We start from the raw sequence: 13,771 nt of genomic DNA on the forward strand, positions 1-13,771 counted from the left end.
GAGCAACCTCTCGCGTTCACCATTAGTTTAACTGCCACCTGCCACGGTGGGTAGTTTGCTCACAATCCGGTGGGTACGTTTGATGACGTCACACGGGGACGTGAAGTATGTTGCCCACCTAGGTTGCTTCTCTGGGGGTGGCTGCTTGGGCCACCCTACGCCACCCCATTTATCGCTCACAACGCCGGCGACAGATTTTCTGCGTAACGGGGTCTTTGATGCTCTCGCGTTAAAAGGGTAACTGGTTATTGGCGTACATATACAAAAGGCCCATTTATTACTAGAAGTAGCACCTGTGCCTTTAATGTCTCCGATATGTGAACTTAAAGAAAAACACTTCCGAGTATTCGAAAATGCTATGAAGCCCTGTAAGTTTGCTCCATCGCAAGAACAGCGAAAAGCCCTTGACGAGCGCGCAGTTTCTTCGTGCTGTGAGAAAAACGCGGACGTAGGCGAGGGGTTCACGTATTGGCGTCACAACGGGGAGAGTCCTTCTAAGAGAAAAAACTTCTATGGACGATTACGATATTCCCTAATGCGAAATTTCAGCACAGCTGTGTAAGTGTCTCAGGCTCTGTAGGCCCGTGGTTTTGGTTTGCTGGGTCGCCGGCACGTCTGGCGACGATATTAGTTCGATAGTAGCATTAGTTCATGAAGACGACAATGTGGAATGCGCAGCGCGAGAGGGTGCTGCTGTTTAACCCGAGCCGTGATGAGCTGTTGTTGTTGTTGTTGTTGTTGATGATGAGCTGCGGCGATAGCCTTGTGTTCTCGTGCAGTGGCCTGCGAAGCTTATCTCCTCGCGCCGCCGGGCTTTCGAATCCCAGTCGGGCCAATGTTTACTTTTATTTATTTATGGTTTGGCTCGGTTACGTTAAGGCGGCGACGCGGCTCAACCCACGAACGGGCGCTTAAGAGCTGTACTCTAAAACAAATTACCAGCGATTGCGCCAGTCGGCGTTCGAAAGGGCCGCGCAGTGAGTTCAGATGGCTGCCGAATGCGCTGGCGACAGCCTCCGCGACTTGCCGCGACGTTCGGAAACCGAAACTACACGTCCAAGCTATTTCTTGGCCTTGCGACAAGGGTCTTCTTATCATCGTCACGCCTTCCTTAACTTGCACGTCATATATGGGCTCCGGCTGCATTGCGCCCTGCAATAGGCGGGATTTTGACACGATCGCTTTCCTTGCCGATGACACCTCGACTCAGCCCCTCTTCGAGAGCGCCTTGCGAAAAGCCGCAAGTGGGCTTTTCCGTATGTCGTAGTTGACCAAAGTGAGATAGCGGAGCTCGCGCTAGAAGAGCCGTAAAGGTGACAGGACACGTGCCACATGGGTGTGAACGTTAAGCATGTAGCAAATTATGGATCAAACGAAAAAAATAAACGCGCTATTTTTGCGTTGTGATAGCACGAAGCGGGTGGTCGGTCATATATCCCTCGTCACTTGATATGAGAGAAAGCCGCCCGCGCGAGGTACAATCCAAGCAGCACACGATGTGACCGATGCATTCGTTTCCTTAGATATCATGGTTTTGCCTCAGTCAGATTTATGAAAGTCAGCAGTATTCGGTAGCAGTCGAATATTCGGAAATTCGTGAATATCAATGTCTCGAATCGAAAAGCTTAAAAGGTGGTCAGGCAAGGTTAGACAATAAAAGCAGTGGTAGTTTACTGGAAGAGCGAAAGGTGGGCGGCTCAATTGGTTATGTGGACGGCTCAATCCTGTATGATGCCGGGGCACGCTCGCAGTATATATATTCAATCCAGACGTCTACCATGTTAGCCGCAACGTGACAACACAGCGTGGCGTTACTATCCGCTAAGACCTGACTTTTTTTGCCAATTTAATATATTAACTCCTGCCTAACAGCGAGTTCTGCCCGAGATGTGGTTGGGGTCTACCAGAATATGATAATATTTTATGCTCGTCTCCAACAGTAGACTGCCTCTTTAAAAAGCCCCCCCCCCCCCCCCCCCCCACCCCTGCACCTGACTGAATACACCCGCGAAGATAATGTGCTTAAGATATACTGAAGGTACACCTCTCTTTCTGTAACCCGGGCCCATATGGTCTATCACAATACAAAAGAAAACAATTTAGATCTGATCAATTGGATTGATGCTAAGGACATGAAACAGCATTTTTGTTTTACTGGCCAATCTCTTCCGATTATAATCCTATTTCAATTTTGATTCCGTTGTCTTTCACTCAGCAATCTATTCAAATTCATTTGTATGCTATTCCAATCTGAATTCGATTCTTATTTCATTTCTATTCTAATCGCTTCTTTTATTCGTTTTTGTGTAATCATTCTTAGTCATCTTAACTTTCGCTAAGTCATTCTTAGCCCGGCGTCTCCCTCCTCTAGCTCTGTCATAAAAGTGTAGAGAGAGATTGCCCTCTCTCCACCTGCCGCCTGCCAACCGTGGTAGGTGCTGAGAAGGCAATCCCCCCTGAATACCACCTACCACGGTTGACAGATGCAGGCTTCACAAGGACGCCGACACCGGACAGCTTTCGACTTCATGGCCCTCCCGATGCTATCGCAATAAAACAACGTGCCACACACCCCCTGATATTGCAAGGAATAATGTTACGCCTTTTACATATTGGGAAACACTAAGCAAATGAGACCGTAACCTGAGACTGCGGCTTCGCACAGACGTGAAATCCGTGCCCTCCCTTCACAGAGCACGGGTGAAACTGACGTGTTCTGGAGTAAAAGAGAGGCCTCGTATTGCGGCGGCTTTACTTTTTAAGATACGCGTTAGCACCGCAACAACCTGGGCGTCTTTGCCCATGCTACAATATCTATTTCCCAGGTACGCAGGTCCACGGGTGACGCTGTGTTAAACAAGGCTCTCCACTTTGGTTAAAAATCGCGCGACAGCTCCAGAGAGAATGGAGAGGGGAGTAAACAAGCTCAAGGATATATATCAGCAAAGGCAGTGTAGCGGCAGCGACGCAGCGATTCCGTTGAAGTGGACACACGGGGGAACAAAGCGGTCATTATCACGCCAGCCGGCCACCTGGTTACCCTGACCCGGCGCCAGTGTGGCCCAGATATAGCGCCGCGCACAGACATGGGCCGACGAACGACCAATGCAGAGAGAGTGAGAGGACGCGTGAGGAGGAAAAAGCATGGGTAGAGGCAAGCGAAAGCGCCCGGTGTTTGTGGCAAATCATAAAAGCGGTCACTATGGCGACGTTCCTCGCCTGGTCACCGACCGGTCTGCCGGAGAGTATACACAGAGCACGGCACTGCAAAAAGTCGGCGCGAAGAAAAAATAAAGGAAGCAGCGGAGTGCAGTTTGCGCTGCAGTACAAATCTGCGGCCCGGCCCATGGCTTGATTATGCGAGCACGTGTGCGCGCTCTTCGTTTACGATTTGCGCGTGCGTGTGTGTGCATGGTGTATGTATGTATGTATGCGCATACGTGTGTGTGTGTGTGTGTGTGTGTGTGTGTGTGTGTGTGTGTGTGTGTGTGTGTGTGTGTGTGTGTGTGTGTGTGTGTGTGTGTGTGTGTGTGTGTGTGTGTGTGTGTGTGTGTGTGTGTGTGTGTGTGTGTGTGTGTGTGTGTGTGTGTGTGTGTGTGTGTGTGTGTGTGTGTGTGTGTGTGTGTGTGTGTGTGTGTGTGTGTGTGTGTGTGTGTGCGTGTGTGCGTGCGTGCGTGCGTGCGTGCGTGCCCATGCCTCTTATCTCGTCTTTCGAGATATGAAAAAAACTTGATGCAAACGCTTCTTTTATGTGTAGTATTGAAAAGAGAATAATTGAATGTCAGGCGGTGGGAAAAACGAGAAAACAAAAAGAAAGACCGATTCCTTGCCCTCACAAAACTGCATCAACATTGTCCGATATTCCCAGGTCTTTACAAAATGAGAAGACTGCATCCGGCTATCCAGGCCGAGACCAAGACAGCGTTAATACAACGGTCAAACGTGCCCCGTAAGAACACCGTTGCATACATGCGCGTGTTTTCGTTCTCCAAAGAGAAATCGTGTCCATAGCGCCGTTTCTGTGACGTAAATATTTATTTATTCTCAACTGAGTTCAGTGACGCCTTGGCTGAGTTGAATCTAGGACCAGCAGATGGGCCCAACGACTGGGGCTTGAGTACTTGGCCTCACATCTTGGTGGCGCTGGAGCTGAATATACACCAAGAACCAGCGAAAATAAAAAGCCAAATTTTCAAATCTATTGGCATATTGGATCAGTGCACTTTTGTCCGGCGCTTTTGAAGGGAGCAGACACGCCCGGGTGTTACGATCATTGAAGGGATGGTCGCAAGTCGAATATGAACCGATGTAACTTGCGAAACGCTTTGATAGTTCCTGCCATTATTATGGGCGTGGCTGTAGCATCCACCTCAGCGCCAATAAAGTGTGATACAAAGTATGGCTGGTCCTTTTTACCGTAAGATCTGGTGCCCAACAACAGATGCCTTGGATCACGACGAACTTTTTTTACCTGGCGTCTAAGGTTTATATTCAGTGCGTTTATCTTAATTAATAGTTCAATAATTAGCTGTGACTGCACTCTTAATGCTATGTTTGTGTCGGCACGATGCCGGTCAGGAACAAACTATTCTTCTAATGAGGCAGTCCCTTCAAATTGGCCTCAAACTTTTCTTGAAACGAGTACTACAGTTTCGATCAGATACAACTACGCAGTTACAACACTGCGTGCAGTGTTGCGGACCATGTTGCGAGAAATCGGTCTCCCTATCAATACGGCGATTTGCGAAATTCATCTACGCCGGCCTTAACGATGGAAACGCAAACTGGAAACAAGGCCTACCATTTAATGTCACCTTGCAACGATCGCTGCTCTTTTCTCTCAAAGCCGTGTCTCCCTGTCGCAAGCGCTTGGCGCAAATCGTCAAACCGATGCGTCGCTGTATGTGCCAATCCGAATAAAATGGCCCAATCTATCGATGCTGCAACCCGGAGAACTACTGACGTCATACGAGAGAGGCCTATTGGGGGGGTCTCCTGAGTTAAGACTACTGCACTGCCGCCGAGTCTGACGTCCGAACTATGCCAGACACATCTCGATCCCACTGGTTGCAGTGGAGGGCGAATGTTTTAACTTTGTACGACTCCTGGCTTGCAGACGGACCCTACGATCTCTCTCCTGCTCTTTCTTTTGTCGTGCCTGCATTATTGCGTATCATTTATTTCTTTACTTTGAACCACTCTCTGAACCGGATGATATTTTTATGGGTTTCGCCCTAACCCTGCACTTCAGACGAAAATGGTGTCAGCAACAAAAGCGCGAGCCTCTAATACCACTGTGCCAATTTTTTCAGCGTAATCGTGCTGTTCTGTAGAAAGGAATGATATAATGCGGAGCAACGACCAGTCCGGCTTTCTCAATAAAGAATTTGAGGCGCTAGCTGGCCATGATTGATGGTTATGAATGAAAACGTAAAATTATTTGGGACCTAGAAAATGGCCCCTTTTCCCGGGGACATGCCGGCCGCTCTTTCCCTAATGCAGAAGGAGAAATTGGAGACTTGTTTCATTTTGAATAATGAATTGTCGCTAGCTTAGAGGGTCTTAATACTCTTCTTCTTGCTTTGGGCTCGCGAAATCCCAACACGTGGGTGGTGATTATAGACCTGAAAATTGCGGTCCATTGATTGATGACAAGGCTTGGCCGAAGCCTAGATTTACCGTAGGCATTTTGATTACGCGATTACGGTGGACGTTCTTGCTCCTCTTTTTTTTGCGTATATTTAAAGTCTGGATCCGTGTGTGTTATTTGTAGTACGTCTATTAATGTATACAAATTTACGAATTTTTACGCGGAAAACCTACAATTCATCTAGAAGGCATGACGCAGCCGAAGGCACTGGAATAATTTCCGCCAGCTATAATGCCCTTCTACGAGTACATAAATCTTCAGAATCCTATAGCGCATAGGCATAGTCACGCTGAGCAAGCGAGAGAGAAATTGATAAATGCCACCTTCTGCGCAACCTAAATCAAGGGATGTTAAAACCCTCGCTTAGCTCATTTTCACATTCCCGATGTTCGGCAAACTGGGCATATAAAAAGTAATAATAACCAAACAACTTCCCTTATTCATAATGCGTTCGAAAATCACGGGTGAAACGAGCGCGATTTATAGAAGCATGCACAGGCGACAGAAGGAAACGAGACTTGGGGCCGCCTTTTGCATTGATTATTTTCACTATCCATTCCTTCGCACTTCTACCATTAGTATTTGCAGCTTGTGACGTCATGAATGACGGCTAAAGAAGCAACGTCATTTGCCGTCTTCGGTAACCAAGGCGGAGCTGATGAAAGGCAGGGAAGTCGCGGGTTCGTCCCCGGGCGCTGTGGTCTTATTTTGATAGAGGCGAAATGCAAGAGGCCCATGTACTGTGCTATATCAGTGCACATCAAAGGACTCCAGGTGGTCGAAATCATCCGATGTCCTCCACTGTTGCGTCCCTCAAAGTCTGAGTCGCTTGGGAACTTTAAACCTCATAAAAACCAAAAACTGAAGTAAAGGTCTCCTAGCGAACAGAAAGGGGAAACGGGAACGTACAGGTACTCTTGCGTTACCCACAGCGCGAGATTGCTTTCGTTCCTCTATAGTTCCGCCTTACTTATCTCTTGCACTATTCAAATGTCAGCGGAAGTTGCCCCTCTTCTCGGATGCCCAATTGCCCGCGTGCAATGCGGCTCCTTCCTGTTCCGTGATTTAGTGCGGTACGGGACGGGACGAGCGCAGTGGGGAAGTCATAGCATTTGCCACGCCCTGTGTTTGCCGGGGCGTCGTGACGCTAAATCCCCGCCACCGCTGGAAATGCAGTGTACATGCAGCGGGCCAAGCAAAACTATAACAAACATGGCGAATCGACCCTGGTGGAGGAGAGGAGAAACTAGGAGAGACCGGCGCTGGCTGGACGTAGAGCAAGGCGACGCCGTAGAGGGCGTGACCGTCGTGCTAGTGTGTGTGCGCGCTCTTTCTGGTTCCCTCGCGGTATGGTTTCGAAATATGCAACCAGGAGGCCGACGAGTTTTTAATCGAGCTTTGCGCAACATGGAAACGAGCTTGTTGAGTCCAATTCACAAGATGGCTGTTCCTCGCGCCCTTCCAGTTCCACACAACGACTTCAAGCGGAACGTTAATGTGGAAAAAGTCGTGCTGGAGCAGTTGGTTGCGACAACGACAATGCGTGGCAGTGCTTTAGCCAAGGCGAAGCACAGGCTTCGATTTCATTTCAGTGAGCTTCTTAAAAGCCCTCTCCATAGATTCTTAATTCGTTATGCTCAGTTTGATTTTGCCGATTATTGAGTGCAGTAATTTATATGCAGATGCTCTGCGCCCTTTTCCTTTTCAAGTTGTTGCTATAAATAGACTACATATATAAAAAATGTACACGTTCTTCTGTCCGCAGCAGAAAGTGTTATTCTTTCTTTTTTAAGTTAAGAACTCCATTTTACTAGTGTCTTCTTATATTATTTTCTTATCAGTGTCTAGCTTCCGTTTAGGTCATATCGCTAATTAATTAACTTTAAATCTGAATGTATTTCAAAAATAGTTTTATTGTTCAATGCGTTGTGTTCCGTGCAAATGGCAAATGATTCAAGAACCTTCCTTCTTCATCTACAAACATGACCACCCAAATGTGTCAAGGTATTTTTAGTCGGAAGCGATGATACAGAAAGAGTTTACGGGATGATCACCTCTCTCAATATGACCGCTCGCTACTCACAGTCCCACGTCACTAGGGTCATAATCAGATATTCATATTGTGCATAGTTAAAGTGACGTCATAGCACACTTACTACATAGCCTTTCTTCCTTTTCTAGCTAGCGGCGTGCCCTGCTCGGTTCATCTTCTCAAAAGAAAAGTGCGAAATTTCTTCATTTTCCGCTAACTGCACAGCAAAGACGTATGTTCACGGGTGCTAGTAAGCTTTCCTATGTGTTTAATTTATTGAAATCGTCCACTATGCTAGTAAAGAGCCACATTTTTTCATGTCTTAGCTGTATGCAAACGTAAATTAAAGTCCAATCAAATTATTAATTCTAGCTCTCTAGCCACATCACGTTATAAATTCCTGTCCGGCACTGTCGACTTCATGGGTACAGCCTAAATAGAATGTTTTAAGCGAAGGATTTCACGTTGTTCTTTCACTGTGTGAGATTCGGCGTGATTCGTCATGCGACAAGAGAAACTATGCCCTACTGCCCGGAAAGAAATCGCCTATGTCCTCCGTTTATAATAAACGAGGTGTGTTTCTTTCTTACCGAGTGGTGAAAAGGAATACTTTGGACCAAATTACAGTCCGACTTACTTCCGAGGCCGGGGGTTTTAGCGAGGATCGCCACAGTTGCGCTTATTGTTAACAAATTCAAATTCAAACAAAAAATATAGGAAAAATATCGCTTGCATAGCCATGAAACATTCAAGTGAAAGCTATTGGAGCAGCAGGATTTGAATGAGTGAGATATGAGGATCGCCTTTAATCGAAGTCTATTGTGTAGGCCAGTACTAAACCATGACACTCACGGGAGCAAGCAGTCAATTTAAATGCGCACAGGATCGCCTAAAAGCTCGTGAAACTTTTTTTTTTCTGTCGCCGTCAACTACTAATAAATATCTAACTGCTACGCACTGTGTGCTTGTTAACATTCAGCAGTGAGCTTGCTACGAGATATTCCCTCCGATCCGTAGAAATACGTCGCACTTTCTGTTAAACTACGAAATGTTATGCATAATCCTGTGAGCCCACCTTCACCAGAGGCACAAATTTTATGAATAAAGCTCAATTTCATAGAGCTACCGCTATTTCTACAAAGTCTATTGAGCGTTTCTTTATTAGCGACAAGGTCGTTTGAAACTTCATGGACACCGGTAAGAAGTTTCTTTATTGGCTTCTATAAAAACTCGCCAGTTTAACTTGGCATTAGAAATTCTACTTCTGCTTAAAAGTACAAATTTAGGCGGAGTAGTGGATTCCACTTCACTAACAAGCAGCCTAAGCACAGTCCCTGGACTAGACGTCAAACGTCCACGACGCCTACTTCTTTCGAAATTGTGAGCGGCCACCCCGCACCAGATGCTCTACTATATCTTCGTGGTCTAATGCAGCCCCTGATTTACACACAATACGAGTTCCCTTGAGCAAGGCGCGAAGGAAATGCTTCGCTCAACGTCATACTAGCGCGACTGCGCAATGCCACGTGCTTAGCAAGGCAGCGTGCTTCAGAGGCCGCAAAGGCTGAGTGGAAACCTCGCTCTCGCGAAGCGGTGACGCATCCACTTTTTTGCGCTTTGTCGGTTTATTTCACTTCTAGACTGCGCTGAGTGTTCCAGTATAGCCTATGCTCTGCGCTCCAAATGAGGAGCGTGTCGTCCGAGCGGCGAGATTCGCGCGTATACAGCACCTGGCTCGCTCGCTCTGTAATTGCGCAAGGGAGGCGTGCGTTCGAAATAGTTATGTAGGAGAGCTTCACTCAGGCGCTACGCTTATTGCGCAATGGCACGTTCCGAGAACCTGCCGTTTCGCCAGAAAGGAAAAGAACCGACGGGAAAGGAGAGAGGGCGAAGGAGATCCTGGTCACTCACCGGTTCTTTTTCGCCGTTCGGCGGAGTTTCGCAATCCTCGAGCACGTGGACGCGAGCTTGATCCCGAGCCTTTCGCTTTCGGGGCCCGAACCCCGGCCGAGAGTGTCGACACTCAGCGAGCGGTTGGGCACACTTCTTTGCGAAGTCCTTGTATTGTGGCGGCGCTCACCACGCCGTCGTAGTCGTCCTCGGGATGTTCCCACGTGCGAGAGGACGACTTGTTGCCTTTTTTTTTCCTATTCTTTGCGTTTGGCGCTGGTGCTTTCACCCGAAAACTCACTTTCTGCGGAACTTTGTTCCCATGAGGCTCTCGCGTGCCCTTGCGAAATTCCTGTTGTTTGTCAGAGAGATTCACTTGATGCTTCTTTCAGTAATCTGCCGGTTGCCTTCCCGTTTCCCTTTTTCTGTTTTTTTTTTTCCTCAGAACAAACCGTATTGCGACAGCCTTTACAGCATCTGCAGTTTCGCCAGAATCGGACACAAAACGCCCTCTTTAAAATCGATTCCAAATGCGATGCATTTCGGAAAATGGAGCCTTACCATCTTTCATTCTTGGTTGCGTAATAGGCGATGCGCCGCAAGCACTGGGGCAAAACAATCGATGCGCAACCTTCTTCTATTCCGGTCTTGGCTTTCTAAGTGGTTCTTATAAGGCTCACGTTTGTGACGTACGACTGCGCATTGCAAGCAGTTTACGTTGTGCCTCTGTTGCGCTTCGGACCAGAAGAGAACATTGAGAAAGAGGCCCCGGCCAGAGCCCGAAAATAAACAAGAGCTTGAGAGTTATATTACCCCTCAATCGCCGAGTTTTCGACAGAACCGGGCAGCCGCGAGTCGCATGCCTTGCGTAACGCTCAACGGCGAAGCGTGGCTGGGGGTTGCTCGGCGTCGTTCTCGGTGACCGAAATAAAAGGATAAAAGATATGTGTACCGGGAGGCAAACGACAGTGCAATGCGGAGAAAATTGAGTGGGCGGCCGCCTTTCTTTTCTTCTTCCTTCTATCGCTCCTCTTTTCTTTCTTCCGTTCCCGCCACCGCGCCACACTTCCTTAACGAAACTTGCGCAACTTGACTGGGTCGGTCGGTCCACCTCCTCTCCCAATGAGATCGGCGGCCGCGTGCAAGCGAGGACGAGAGGTGGCCGCCCGCTTAGTAAAGCCCACAGCGAAGGTTTCAAAACACGAGTTCCCACGCCGCCCTCGCAAAGAGCGCGCGGGCCGCCCGAGCTAGCTAGCTAGCTATCCGGCGAGCGCGCACACACGTCCACTTCCTTGCGCAAGAATCGGTCGGTCCCTTCCTGCAGCGTCGACCCAGGCCAAGTCCTCCGCCGCGCTGCTTTGGGCGAGGAGCAGCCGCAGCGCACCACCAGAGCCGCAGGAGAAGCACGTGTGCGCGGCGCGCAGTGCCTCTTCCCTTTCGCAGCAGGTCCGCAGGGGCCGAGGCAGGCAGCGTGGCTGCTCCGGACCCGACTCCCCGGCGCAGGCCGGCCCTCTCCGGGTGGTGGTGGGCTCCTCCGGTGGGCGCCCCGTATGAGCACACACACATACAGGCCGCGCCACCTGCGCATGCGTTTTGCGAGACGGCAAGGGGACGGGCCGACGGCTGGATCGATGCTGGACTCCTCTTCCGACGTCAGCGGCAGCGCCGGTTTGTTGTGGCCCCGACGGTGCGGCCGCGGGACCGTTTGAGTGCTCGCTTACGCCCCGGCCTGAACGACGGGCCGGCCGAAGCGGCGGGCCCTGCTCCCGGCGCTTCTCCCTTTCTGTGAGGCACGCGATGGAAATGGAACGCGGTCACTGCTTTCTGCAGGCGCACCAAGCGGCGAGCGTTGTTCTTCCCTTATTTGGTCAGTGGGGAGAAACCGCGCAGCTTCCCTCTCGGGAGGCAGCTGGGAAGAAAGCAGTTACGACTCCAGAACGAAGCGGAAAATCTCCTCAAATGCGTTTTTCCAACGTCGTGGTCAAGTCTTTCCACTGCCAAGGCCGCTAGCAGCTGGGTGGCAGGTGCAAGGCGATTGACCGCGGCTTCATGACAATAGGCCTGTGCCATTGTCAGGAGGGCCTCCTGTGAGAGGTATTGGCCGCTTCATTCTTGAATTGTGCTGACTATAGTAGGCAGGCGGGCACTCAAAGAAACCGTTGCAAGCACTGGGCAGTGTTCTTATGCAAAAACGCGTTGGGCTTCCTATGCACCAGCGTCACTACGTGTTTTCTATACTCACATTTTCTTTACGAACACAATTGATTCCAAGTTCCCTTTTCTTGTAATACAGACAAAGCTGTATCATTTACACGCATCACACCTTCGATAGTAACCTTGTTTTCAACTCAGTCTATCGTGAAGACTCAGCGTGCTGTTTGCACGCAATCATAAGGATGCTTCACGAACGAATTGCTGGAAATCGCCTGCCTTACAAAGCACGAATCCGCCTTTGGGTTCCTTCTGCTTGGCTTGCCCTTGAATAAAGCTGTTCGTGCAGATTCTTTTAGATTATCTTATTATTTAAGTATGCTGGTCAAAATACCCGCATAAATAATAATCTAGGACTTGAGGGCCAGGTTACATCTAGGTGAGCATTCTCATTCTCGCTTAAAGTGCAATAGGTGCGTTGTTCTCTTCGTTGTCTTCTGCTGGGAAACGGCTACGTTTCTCACTACACACACTGTCCTTGTCATGGATTGTTTCCAGGAAAGCATTAAAAGCTGCAGTTCTGAACCAATCCATTACGCATACTTGATGACAATGAAGTTTTCCGACCTCAACTAACTCGTTAAATGTCTTGTACTCAACATTTCTCGTTTCGCTCTCTGACTGACAACGCTGGCCATCCATTCGGACGCCAACTTCAGCTAGATCTGGATGCTCTCTGTCAAAACCTTTGTCAGCCATCATGATCCCCTCAGTTTTGTACAAATTGGGTCAGTCGTACCCCGTTGTTTATGGCTTAGTTGTCTGTAGAAATTGTGGACGACGAGCCCATGGTCGGGGTAAACGCCTAGAGGGTTCACTTCTTCCTCAAACTCCTTGGCATCAGTACTGAGGTGGCGGCGATTGTAGCGCACATCTGTCGCTCGTTTGCGACACGTCCTCAACTCACCGTCCTGTACCTAGCGCTAGTAGTCCCACGCGGTCCATGCGTTCCGCGCGCACAGTTTGCTGATTTCTCCGAGCGCTAACGGGCAACGAAAAACGCTTAGCTTCGCCGGTTATGCTTCGGTCTAAGAGGCCAGACGTTTCAGATTCGATTCTCTCTTTCAGCTTTAGCTCGCTAAATTTGCTTAAACGAATGCTTCCGAGATACGTATTCTACGAGGCTTTTCGAGAATGCCATCCTCAGCATCGTTGATGCCAACGAGCAACATTTCGCTTCCAGGATCCGTCATGTAAAATGTTCTGAGAGAATGTGGTTCCTAACTTAGTCTATTCCTTAGCTTTATCTTAGCTTTCTAGAGTGAAAAGGAAGCGTGCATTAAAAAACTGAGTAAGTGAGAGGCAGCCAACTACAAAGGCACGGAAGTGGTGAACTATATCATTTAAAAAACGAGCAATTCAGGCAACCTTGTTCACAATAATAAAAATACAGGAGAGCCAATGAAGTCAAAAAAGAACTGATTTATTTATCTTATTTATCGTGATCAATTGTTACTGTTGTCACACCTGCGAAAATATGAAATGGAAAGGTTAAGTGGTGCGGAATGGGAAGTCAGCAGGCTGGCTCTCGCAAATAGAAGAAAATTAAATTTGAAGTCAGCATAATGATCCCTGCTGGACGTACCACCCGTGTAGAAAACTGACTGGTTGTTTTGAGAGGCATCAAAAATTAAATAATTTTATTTGGCAAGATACCGCAACTTAAATGTAGTACGTGCTGAGTACTTGCAGTGTACGACCTATTCTATATCATCGACCATTTGAAGCTGTCTTTCATGCTCGGTCTGTGGTACAAAAATATATACGCTGATTTCGTCTGACGTAACTGAAAGAAGAGGCGCTTCCATTCATTCTTTCCCATTGCTGGTTATTTTTCCCATGAATTTGGCAGTTCGCTCAGCCCACTTCTAGCAGGGTACGCTCCCGTCAGTACCGGAGTGAAGTTCATAACTGACTTCATCTTTCGTGATTTGGTGTAAAGAAAAGCCGCACATGTGAATCTGTACAACTTCGCCTCGTTATAAAGC

General features: G+C 48.4%; 1 protein-coding gene across 1 annotated transcript in view; it reads right to left on the bottom strand.

Annotated features, from left to right (window-relative positions):
• LOC144128635 (solute carrier family 35 member F3-like) overlaps positions 1 to 11,818 on the bottom strand; it is a 216,255-nt gene extending 204,437 nt beyond the window's left edge. The window contains exon 1 of the mRNA XM_077662176.1: positions 9,594 to 11,818. The gene's annotated coding sequence lies outside the window, so the exon portion shown is untranslated. The remainder of the gene's footprint in view (positions 1 to 9,593) is intronic.
• Positions 11,819 to 13,771: the final 1,953 nt, after the last annotated feature.

This window comes from Amblyomma americanum, chromosome 4, assembly GCF_052857255.1.
Source record: "Amblyomma americanum isolate KBUSLIRL-KWMA chromosome 4, ASM5285725v1, whole genome shotgun sequence".
Lineage (NCBI taxonomy): Eukaryota > Metazoa > Arthropoda > Arachnida > Ixodida > Ixodidae > Amblyomma > Amblyomma americanum.